We start from the raw sequence: 9,915 nt of genomic DNA, 5'->3' as shown, positions 1-9,915 counted from the left end.
TGTATATTTGTGAGTATAAAGAAAAATTTTATAGGAAAATCAAAGATAATCTTTATTGTGTGTGTGTGTGTGTGTGTATGTGTGTGTGTGTGTGTGTGTGTGTGTGCATGTGTGTGTTAGTATGCATTATAATAGTGGACTGCCCACTGATGAGAATTTGTTTACTTATTTACAAATAGGAACAATCTTGCTCAACATTGGACAGTGTTTTAATCTAGAACAATGCCTGACAAGCAGTAAAAACTCAGTATTTAGTGAGTAAATGAATCTTACAGACATTGATCTTAAACTTGTATTTCATACATTCAATAAACTACTAAATCCTACCTTTTTTCATTCAGTATTGCAAGTATATTTCCAAGTCATAAATCTTTCATCGAAAATATTTTGGTAACTGAGTTTTAGGTAGATAGATGATAGATCAATAGATGGATGGCTGGATGGCTGGATGGCTGGATGGATGCATAGATAGATACAGACAGACAGACAGATTAAACAGCTTATTACAGTATCTTACCATTGGAATATTTCAAATATTTGTAACATTATAGACAGCAATGCAATGAATATATTTATAAATCTTCAAATGGAATGCACATAATTTCCTTAGTATATTTCTGGACCTGGGATTAAATAATCCCAGGTTCTAATTCTTATTACCATACTAGTGCCTCAGATAAGTAGAACTAAATTCTTCATTGAGACCTGAAAGGCAGATTCCATTAAGGCCACAACTCATTCACAAAAATCAATAAAAAGTACTGTTACCAAGGTTAAAACATTTTCTGAAATAAGCCCACACAAGATAACACTGAGCAAATACCAAGCAAAATAAATAGATAAGGAAAGTCGCTCAGGGCTATGACAATTAGCCGGGTATGGAGAGAGCGTCCAGCGAACTACCGTTGTTCCCAGAGTTAATAAATTCTTCACTTCAGCACTGATGACTTGTTACATTTATCCTCATCAATTAAATTTTCAGAGATCTTGCTTATAGAAACATCTAAAAAAGCTTTTTATCACACAACAGGTCAAACATGAAATGAAGGCTTTAATAGGTGGACAGTTTTTTTTTTAAGTTATTTCAAAAAATACTGCTGTTCAACAGATGAGTCATCGATCCTATAAAAAAAAATAGATTCTGACCATGTGCCTTCATTTTACATACATCAACAAAATTCAACACCATCCTCTATCCTATGACTGGCCACTAAGTGTGAGAAGTACTCGTTTTTGTTACACCAGGGTCAAGCATTCCCCATTTCCTGTTTCAGACTGCCGATCCAATTTTTCGCCCACGCAATTTAACAAACGTTAAGTTACCATGTTATTTTTAAGTACGCAACCGATGGTTGTTAACTTCTTTTTCAATACACACAACTTGAAGTCATTTTGATAGCAACAAGCTATTTCAATGGAGGTCTCTAAGGTCTGTATCTGAAAGGAAACTAAAAATCTCAAAGAAGCCCTTATCTTTTGGGGCGAACTAGAGTTGGGGTTTATGAAGGAACTGAACTATTCCACACAAAGATCATGAGCTTCAGTTTTGCCCGTAAGAAATCAAAAAAGTTTTTTTCTTTGATGACACTTTTCCTAGAAATGTAACCTAGGGCAATTTAAACTTGGACACAGCAACACTGGCCAGATAGAGCCGGTATCCTGGCTGGAACATCTTTCAAGGTTGGTGGGAGTTAGAGGCTTGCTCTGAGCCCAAAGGATTCATTGTCTCTTCCTTGCAAAGAGCTAGCCAGAAGGAATTTTAGTCTTATTATTACCCTAAATACCTGGTGAATGAGAATACTTTAAACACATTCTTTGTAAAAGTACATGCTCCCAAGGCATCCTTAAGATTGAAAAAAAAAAAAAAAGAAAGAAAAAAGAAAGATTTTTCAGATTTGGGGAATTCATTAACTAGCCCACGTCTCTGTCTACTGAATATGGTGAAATATAACAAGTTTTATAAACGTAAGACGGAGCGTGCCCCAAATAACAACTAAATTAGTGTTTGCAGGAGCACTATATTTTTTACGCATTCCTTTCAAAACTGTTTCACAGCAAGTACCAACACAAACACAGGTACCCTTTTTCTTCCCAAGGAATTAGCCCGTGGTTCAGTCACTGTGCTAGATTATCAACACTTTTTGTTACCCAGGGGAGGAGTACAAACAGTCAAAGCAGCTTTAAACTGCTGGATTTCGCAAGGCAATGACAAACGTGTGCGTGCCTGTGTGAAGGTGCAAGTACGCATAATTCACCTTTCATAAATCCAGCTTTCAGGAAAAGCAATGTCCTATAGAAATCAAGTAACTGAAAATGGAGTAACCCCTTCTCCATTTTCAAGTCCGGTGCCAGGCCGGAGCAGAGAAGCGAAGCAGTCCCCAGCCCTCAGCATAGCCCCTGGCAAGCGCAGCCAGGGCAGGTCGCCCGCGTCCCCCTTACCTGTCCCTCCCTGGGCGCTCATCACCGCATGGTCACCACGAGTCCCAAGGGGCAGAAAAGACCCAAGCTGGGATCCAAAGGGTGGGGGAGTCACGCTTCCAAACCAGCCATTTGTCCTGAGAAAAACAAACACAACAAAACCCACTTCTTGGTTCCCAAACTCTGAGGCCAGTCCGGGAGCCTGAACCCGGAGAAGCCGGAGACCCACTTCTTGCCCTCAGTCCTCCTCTCCTCCCTGGGCTCCTCCGGCGGATAGCCAATCGCCTGCTGCACCGCCCCTTGTCGTCAGTGGGCGGAGCCTGGCAGCTGCCTGGCTTCCAACTCCAGCTGTGGAACCGAGCTGCGGGTCCGCCCAGCGCTGATGTCCCAGTGACCCAGAGCCCGGCAGTCCCCTCTGGATTACAGTTTTGCCAGGGTGTCCCGTTGATGTCCTTACTTTACTTTGACTTTGCTGAACAATTACTCATTTACCTAGACTGGCAATGATTTCTTGGAGGGTAAAGAGATTAAATCTAAAAATTTAATATTGAAGTTGTAGAACTAGAACTCTCTGAAAAGACCCAGTTCTGACTTGGAGTCCTTTGCTGAGGATAACGTGGCTTTGTCTAAACATCTGCCAGGGTCTGCTTGCTTCAAGTTCATTCTTTTTTCTTTTATTTTCTTCAGTTCTACTCCTAAAATAAAAACACAATCTTTCTGATCTCTCAAAACTTTTGCCCAACTAAGTGCTTTAAGAAGGTGAAAGGTCATTTAGAGAATGCAGAACTTTCAAAATAATTCGGAACAAAACCGAAAAAAACGCAGCGTCTGGTTATTGCACTGAAACAGTGCAAGGACTTCCACATCCCTGCTGTTCTGCGCATCTGGTTTCCATTCCCTTGCATGCTTCTCAAACATGCAGCAAGAGCCAGAACACGGATTGATCCTGCCAACGCTTGCCAATGAAGTGCTCACCAGAACCGACCATTGGAACTGATTGTGGGGCTTAAAACCACCCCAAACCAAGAGAGACCAAACGAGTTCTGGCAGTCACTGAGTAGGTACCTCTGCTGGGCAGGGAGGGACGAAGTCTGGGTGTGGTTTCCTGTGATGCCTCCTTCTGCAGGCAAAGACATATCTCCAGAGCTTACTCAAGTGCTGGATAAACCAGCACACTGCCATTTAACATGGCCTCTGAAATTCATGGCCGTAGTAACATTTTTTGCAGTCATGACTATCTCCAACATGATGTTTGAGTTTTAAAAATTATACCTGTTTGTCAAACTTCTGACAACACTTAAAACTTCAGCTACAGGAATGAGCTTCAGTGGAAGGCCTTTCTGGGAAGGTACATACCAGAATGATTCTTGCATGCCACTGGAATTTGCAATCTGTTTGGATTGCTTAAATTGGTGGTTCTAACTGGCCACACTTTAGAGTCTGTGAGGGAGTCTGGATGCCAGAGCCCCACCCAGACCAACTGAACTGGAATCCCCCAAGGCAGAGCTCAGTTTGCCTGTTTTCAAAGCCCCCTTGTGATTCTAATGCTCATGGAGGATCGGGTACCACTGGCTAAGATCAAAATTAATGTCTTAAAGGAAAATCCACATTTTGTTTATAAGTTTAGAATGCAGGTGCTGAATAATGTGAAACTAATACAATGCATCTTCATATATATTCTTTATATATTTGCATATTTCAGTAATATTACAGAAAATATGCAGCAAAATAGATGTCAGAATTACTCAGGGAAGGAGAGAGGCATGATATGAAATCACTAGCTTTCTGTTATTGTCTGTATCATTTGAGCACACAAAAGGAAATTGTACCTCTTCTAAAATGTAACTATGTCTAACCAAAACTTTCTAATTAATACAAATAAACCACTGTTAAATTGGGTTTTCAATGTGTTCAATAGGATTTGTTTTGTTTCCTGATTTGAGTTTTGGGAGTTTGTTTCCTATTTTTTTTGTGTGTGTAAATGTTCCTCTGAGCATTTGCATGTTTTCTCCTGATTGTTCCATATTTTTTTTTTTTACAAAATCCATGAAATTCTTAATTTGAGTCATTAGCTACTTAAATAAAAGTGTTACTCTAAACAGTTATTACTCAAATTATGTTTGGTTTCTCATGATTTTAAAATGTATTCAATTTTAGTGTGCCTCTTACAAAGGTCATGAAAAACTAGTATCTGCAGTATATAATGTAGATGTAAGAGAATTTAATCTTTTCTGCATAGGAAATTACTTATACTCTCCAAATTTATAGCTTCATAATTAGTTGCTAATGGAAATATGTGACACTGGAGTTTATTGTCCAGGTTGGACTTGAATCTAAATCTTAGTTCTGAAATTTTTTAGGTCTATGATCACGGAATGCCACCTGTAAACTGGGTTCAGTAAGGTCTACCTTGGTGTCATTATGCTTCTATGAAGTCAGGTAGCTGAAGTGCTTATCAATAAGTAAAGACATAAGGGTACTTAAAACAAGAGCTATCGGTTCACTGGTGCACTTTTCTCCTCTTCCCTTGAACATTCTCAAGGAACATGCATCAGTACACTAGAATTACCAGAAAACATTTTATAAGACTCTATACATGATTGTTCCTATGGTTAACAATAGGTACTTCTTATCCATTTTTGTGTGAAAGAGGAGTATTTTTGTTCTTCTGGTCCATCGCTTTAACATGTAGCAAGTAAAATGAGGTGAGGTTTGCTTGCTTCGAAATATTTTGCAGATTCTAAAGTGGCACAGGAATTGACTTTTCATGCACTTCATTTTCTCTGTACTGAACAGGGCTGACTCAGGCACAGATCAGGGCAATAGCCATGATTAAGTTTTGGAAGAGAGAGAAGTAGGGGGAGGGAGAGGATTTAAATAAGACCATCTTAAGATTTTCCCTCTCCTATTTCAACCTTAGTACTTTCCAAGTGCTGTTGGACTGTTCCTGTGCTATGCACAGTTCTCAGCAGTGTCTACCTATGTTATCATTTAATATTCTTTGCAGCCCCGTGGCATCAATCTTCATTCAGAGATGAGAGATCCAAGACAGGAAGTGGAGCAAGCTGCCCTAGATAGCAAGACAGGGAAAAGGAACCATAAAATGACAACTTTCCTTCTTGTAAAAACCATTGAAGCTGGTTTCAGCATGTAGGTGCAGAGCTCAGGCCTGACCAAAGCATGACAGAAAGTCTCCCACTGAGCAGAAGGAGGAAGGAGAACGGAGCCTTTCAGACCTGGTGCCATGAAAAGTTATATACTGGACTGAATTATCCACAGGTTCTACCTGTACCAGCATACTGGGTGTAGAGCACTCAAAGTTATAACTAATCAGCTCTGTTTCCCCTTACCTCATGCTGCTTAAATTCCTTTGCCAACCATAAAAGGGGAGAAAGATTTGAGGGTGGCTTTGCCTCTTAGCAGTTCATCATTCCTAATGCTCGTTGCCTTCAATGGACATCATGAAGAAAGTCCTTCCATCAGTAACAGATGGTAGAATGGGCAGAGATCCCATCTGACTCCAGACTTTCAGATGAGCCCACCAACTCATTTGTGATCCTGTCTGTGACATGAATAAAAACACTATCAACAAGACCTTAGCAGAATTTCTTATATGGGGCAATGATTCTTTAGATTAGCAAAAATAATTCATTTGTCTCTTACTTAACCAAAGATAGGTCTCAGAGCTTTGGCTAGAGCAGGTGTAGCTGAGATCAAGAGATAAACACACCTCTAGGTAGTATGTATTTCACTTACTGGTCCAAGAAGCCAGAATTTTGTGGGCTTTGGAAAGGTGAAAAGATATGAAACATTTCTACCTAAAGAAAAAAATGGGATCTAGCCTCCAAGAAATGGCACACAGTCTTGGGCCAGAATTGGAAGAAGACTAAGGTTAAATTCTTCAGACAAATATAACTGACAGCTAAGAGATCTCAAACATTCACAGATTTAAGCTGATTCCTTCTATGTGTTGTGTTCTTTATAAATCAGAACTCCCTAACAACATGCCAGGGCCATATGTGAAATGACAATCTGTCAGCTTCCGGAAGAGTCACATGGGACCTGGAGTGTCTGGAGCCTATCAGGGAATTCCCGTTGCTGATAAAGAAGAGTCTGGGTTCCAAGTTCCCAATGACCACATCAGGTAAGGTTGAATAGGACTGATGAGGAGACTGGGCCAACATATATCCAAGCCTAGTCCCAATTCTCTGTTTTCATACACTGTTGTTACCTGTCTCTACTTACAGCTGGTGGGGCTTTTCAAAGAACTCCTTGCCAGCTGTGGGGATTTTTCTTTAACACATACATGCTGAAAATTAGAGGTTTGCATGAAAAATTGAATTAGATTCAAAATCTAATGGCTTTTCAAAATATAATATTTTTATTTATTTGAGAATTTCATACACTGTATTTTGATCATATCCATCCTCCACTCCCTTCTCCAACTCCCCTTGGACTCCCACCACATTTCCTTCCCAATCTCATGTCCTCTTCTTTTTTCTGTAACCCACTGAATCAAATTAGTGCTGCCTATATGTGCATGGGTATAAGGCCATCCATATTATACATATAACCAACCAGGGCCAACTCTCTGGAAGAAAGCTAACACTCCCTTTCCCAGCAGGATTCAACTGCCAGTAACTCCTCAGCTAGAGGTGTGGCCTCACGATCTTCTCCCCAGCCTATGCTAGAATGCTACTAGCTTGATCTTGTGCAGGTCCTATGCAGACAACCACAACTGCTGTGATTCTTGAGGGTGCATGCCATGTCATGTCCAGAAAACAGTTTTGCAACAGTCCTTATGAACCTCGGTTCTTGGAAAATCTTTCTGCCCCCTTTTCTACATTATTCCCTGAGCTTTGTGGGGAGAGGGTGTACTATCGATGTCCCATTTATAGCTGAGCACTCCACAGTCACTTACTCTCTGCATTTTGATCAGTTGTGAGTCTCTGTGTTAACTGCTGTCCACTGCAAAAAGAAACGTCTCCAATGAGGGCCAGAGCTGCACTGATCTAAGAATTTCAACATTGCATTACTCAGCGGACTCTTAGGGTAACCATATGTAACTGCCACTCTCCAACCAGTTTGGGCACACAAAAATGACAAATTTACAAGATTCAACTAATAAAGGAATGATCATTAGGATCTTTAAATATAATGTCAACCATTACAAAATGTGATGACGTTTTGTAAGAATCGTTTAGTCTTACCACGTATAGCTTTTTATTGATGGTAATTATCAGGAATTTGGAGAAATTATTAGTAGTTATTTAAAATTACATATAGTCATTTCAAGCATAAAACTTCATGTAAAAATGTTAACAGGAGCCGGGTGTGGTGGCACATTCCTTTAATCCCAGCACTCAGGAGGCAGAGGCAGGTGGATCTCTGTGAGTTCAAGGCCGGCCTGGTCTACATAGTGAGTTCCAGGCCAGCTGGGGCTACAGGGAAACCCTGTCTCAAAAAGACCAAGAAAAAAAAGTGTTAACAGGAATAAGTGAGAAACAAAAGTTTTTATACTGTACTATTCCTATTCTGTGAAATTCTTGAAATGCACATACACAGAAAGCAGCATAGTAAATGCCAGGCAGAGGGGAATAGGAAGTAAATGCTAATCGGTACAAGGTATCTTATTGACTTGATGCAAATATTTCTAAATTAAACCATTTCAAAGCATATACACTAGAAGGGTGAATTTTATGGTTCATGGGTTATAGCTCAGTAAAAATAATTGTAGAAGAAAAATGTTCACCAAAACAAACAAAATATTCTCAGTAAAAGTTTTAAGGTGTTTTTATAAGGAGGTTTTCTAATAATTCAAAGTCTAATATTTTACCCAATACTGCAAAGTTTAAAATTTATTATAAAAATACAGTGAAAATTTACACAAAGTCCCATGTATAATCCCACATGAATCAGTTAGTCTACCTCAGTGAGCTATACAAATATTATCATTTTCTGAGTGTCAACACATTGAAAGGTTGAGATTTTCCATGCCACATTATCCTCTTCTCTGTAGTTGATGTGAAACCCATGGGCCTCTGTTAACAGGGTTTAGGGGAACTGGGAAGGAATATTTCTGTCTAAAGGAAGTGTTTTTGTTTGTTTGTTTGTTTGTTTGTTTTTTAAGATGGCAAACTCAGAGGCAATGTGACCTCTGAGGTGGTCAGTTTTCTTTGGGAATCTTGATGTTTTATTTGAAATCTAAGGGATTAAAAACTCATCCTAAAACACCAGCAATAATTTGAGACCCTTAACTCCCCAACCATTGGAAAAAAAAAAAAAAAAAACTGTTGTTTTAATTCCTTTTTTTTTTTTTTTTTTGGTCTTTTTGAGACAGGGTTTCCCTATAGCCCGAGCTGGCCTGGAACTCACTATATAGACTAGGATGGCCTTGAACTCACAGAGATCCGCTTGCCTCTGCCTCCTAGTGCTGGGATTAAAGGCATGTGCTACCACGCCAGCTGTTTTAACTCCTTTTAAAAGAACTCCCTATATCTCCATTTATTCATTTACCTATTCATTTTTAAATATATCTGTCATGGCTGGTGAGATGGCTCAGTGGGTAAAGGAAATAGTGATTTTAGAATTTCAAATGAAGTTTGCAGAACGCCACTCCTCTGCTGCCTGGCTCCCATCTTCCTGTTATGTTGGAAATGGACAAGTGCAAGTTCTGGAACTCTGAGCATCACAGCTTCATAGCCTTCTGTAAGGAGTCTCTATCTAGCCATTTGGAAGCCTTAGTAACAACACAGTCCAGCCACTTGTCACAAAGTTCAAGGACACATTCAAAGCACATAGATGTATGAGCATGAGACACTGTAGGCTTCAAGAATCTTGAGAATATTTTTTCTTAATTTAGATTGTCAAAAACGCAAAAGCAGAGTTGCTGTCATGTTATGTGCTCCAGTGTCAGAGGGAAATGGAAGAAAGATACACAGGAAGGTCATCTGACTTTTAAGATATTTTTTACATATTACTTTTATTTATGTGTATGAGTGTATTGGCTGCACGCATGTGTTGTGCAATGCCCATGGAGATCAGAAGAGGGCATTGGATTCCCTGGAACTTGAATTACAGATGGTTGTTAGCTGCTACATGGGTGCTGGGAACTGAATTCAGGTCCTCTGCAAGAGCAGACAGTGCTTTTAACTGTTGAGCTATCTCTCCAGCCCCTCTTCTGATTTTTAGGAGGAGATAAAAATATCCAAATTCAGCTACACCTGTTGTTTTCTGATAAGGTTGAAGAAGTTGGTGGGGATTTCCTGTTGTACTAACTCAGGCTCTTGCATTTACTACAGAAAAAAATGGCATATTATAAATGGCAAAATTAATGTGAATTCCACATTGAACCTGCAGCCCTGGAAGAAGTCTTCTTTTATGGTGACAAGAACTCAAGAGTGTGACTAAACCTCAAAGTTATTTTTTAAATATTTATATATTTATGTATTTGTGTGTGTGTGTGTGTTTATGTACAGAGATCAGAGGACAACTCAT

At 39.5% G+C, this 9,915-nt stretch overlaps 1 protein-coding gene across 6 annotated transcripts in view; it reads right to left on the bottom strand.

Annotated features, from left to right (window-relative positions):
- Atp10d (ATPase phospholipid transporting 10D (putative)) overlaps positions 1-2,707 on the bottom strand; it is a 92,141-nt gene extending 89,434 nt beyond the window's left edge. For 2 of the 6 annotated variants that reach the window (XM_029565700.1, XM_029565701.1), the window contains exons 1-2: positions 2,440-2,692; positions 328-452 (exon numbers count right to left, since the gene is read on the bottom strand). The gene's annotated coding sequence lies outside the window, so the exon portion shown is untranslated. Of the gene's footprint in view, positions 1-327; positions 453-2,439 lie in introns of all 6 variants that reach the window. The other 4 variants (XM_008837695.3, XM_029565704.1, XM_029565703.1 and 1 more) reach the window with 3 other exon arrangements.
- Between the last annotated feature and the right edge of the window lie 7,208 nt (positions 2,708-9,915).

This window comes from Nannospalax galili, unplaced genomic scaffold, assembly GCF_000622305.1.
Source record: "Nannospalax galili isolate Female #2095 unplaced genomic scaffold, S.galili_v1.0 scaffold318, whole genome shotgun sequence".
In the NCBI taxonomy this organism is placed as follows: Eukaryota; Metazoa; Chordata; class Mammalia; order Rodentia; family Spalacidae; genus Nannospalax; species Nannospalax galili.
The sequence above is the reverse complement of the archived record's forward strand: the minus strand, read 5'-3'. Positions and strand labels throughout refer to the sequence as shown.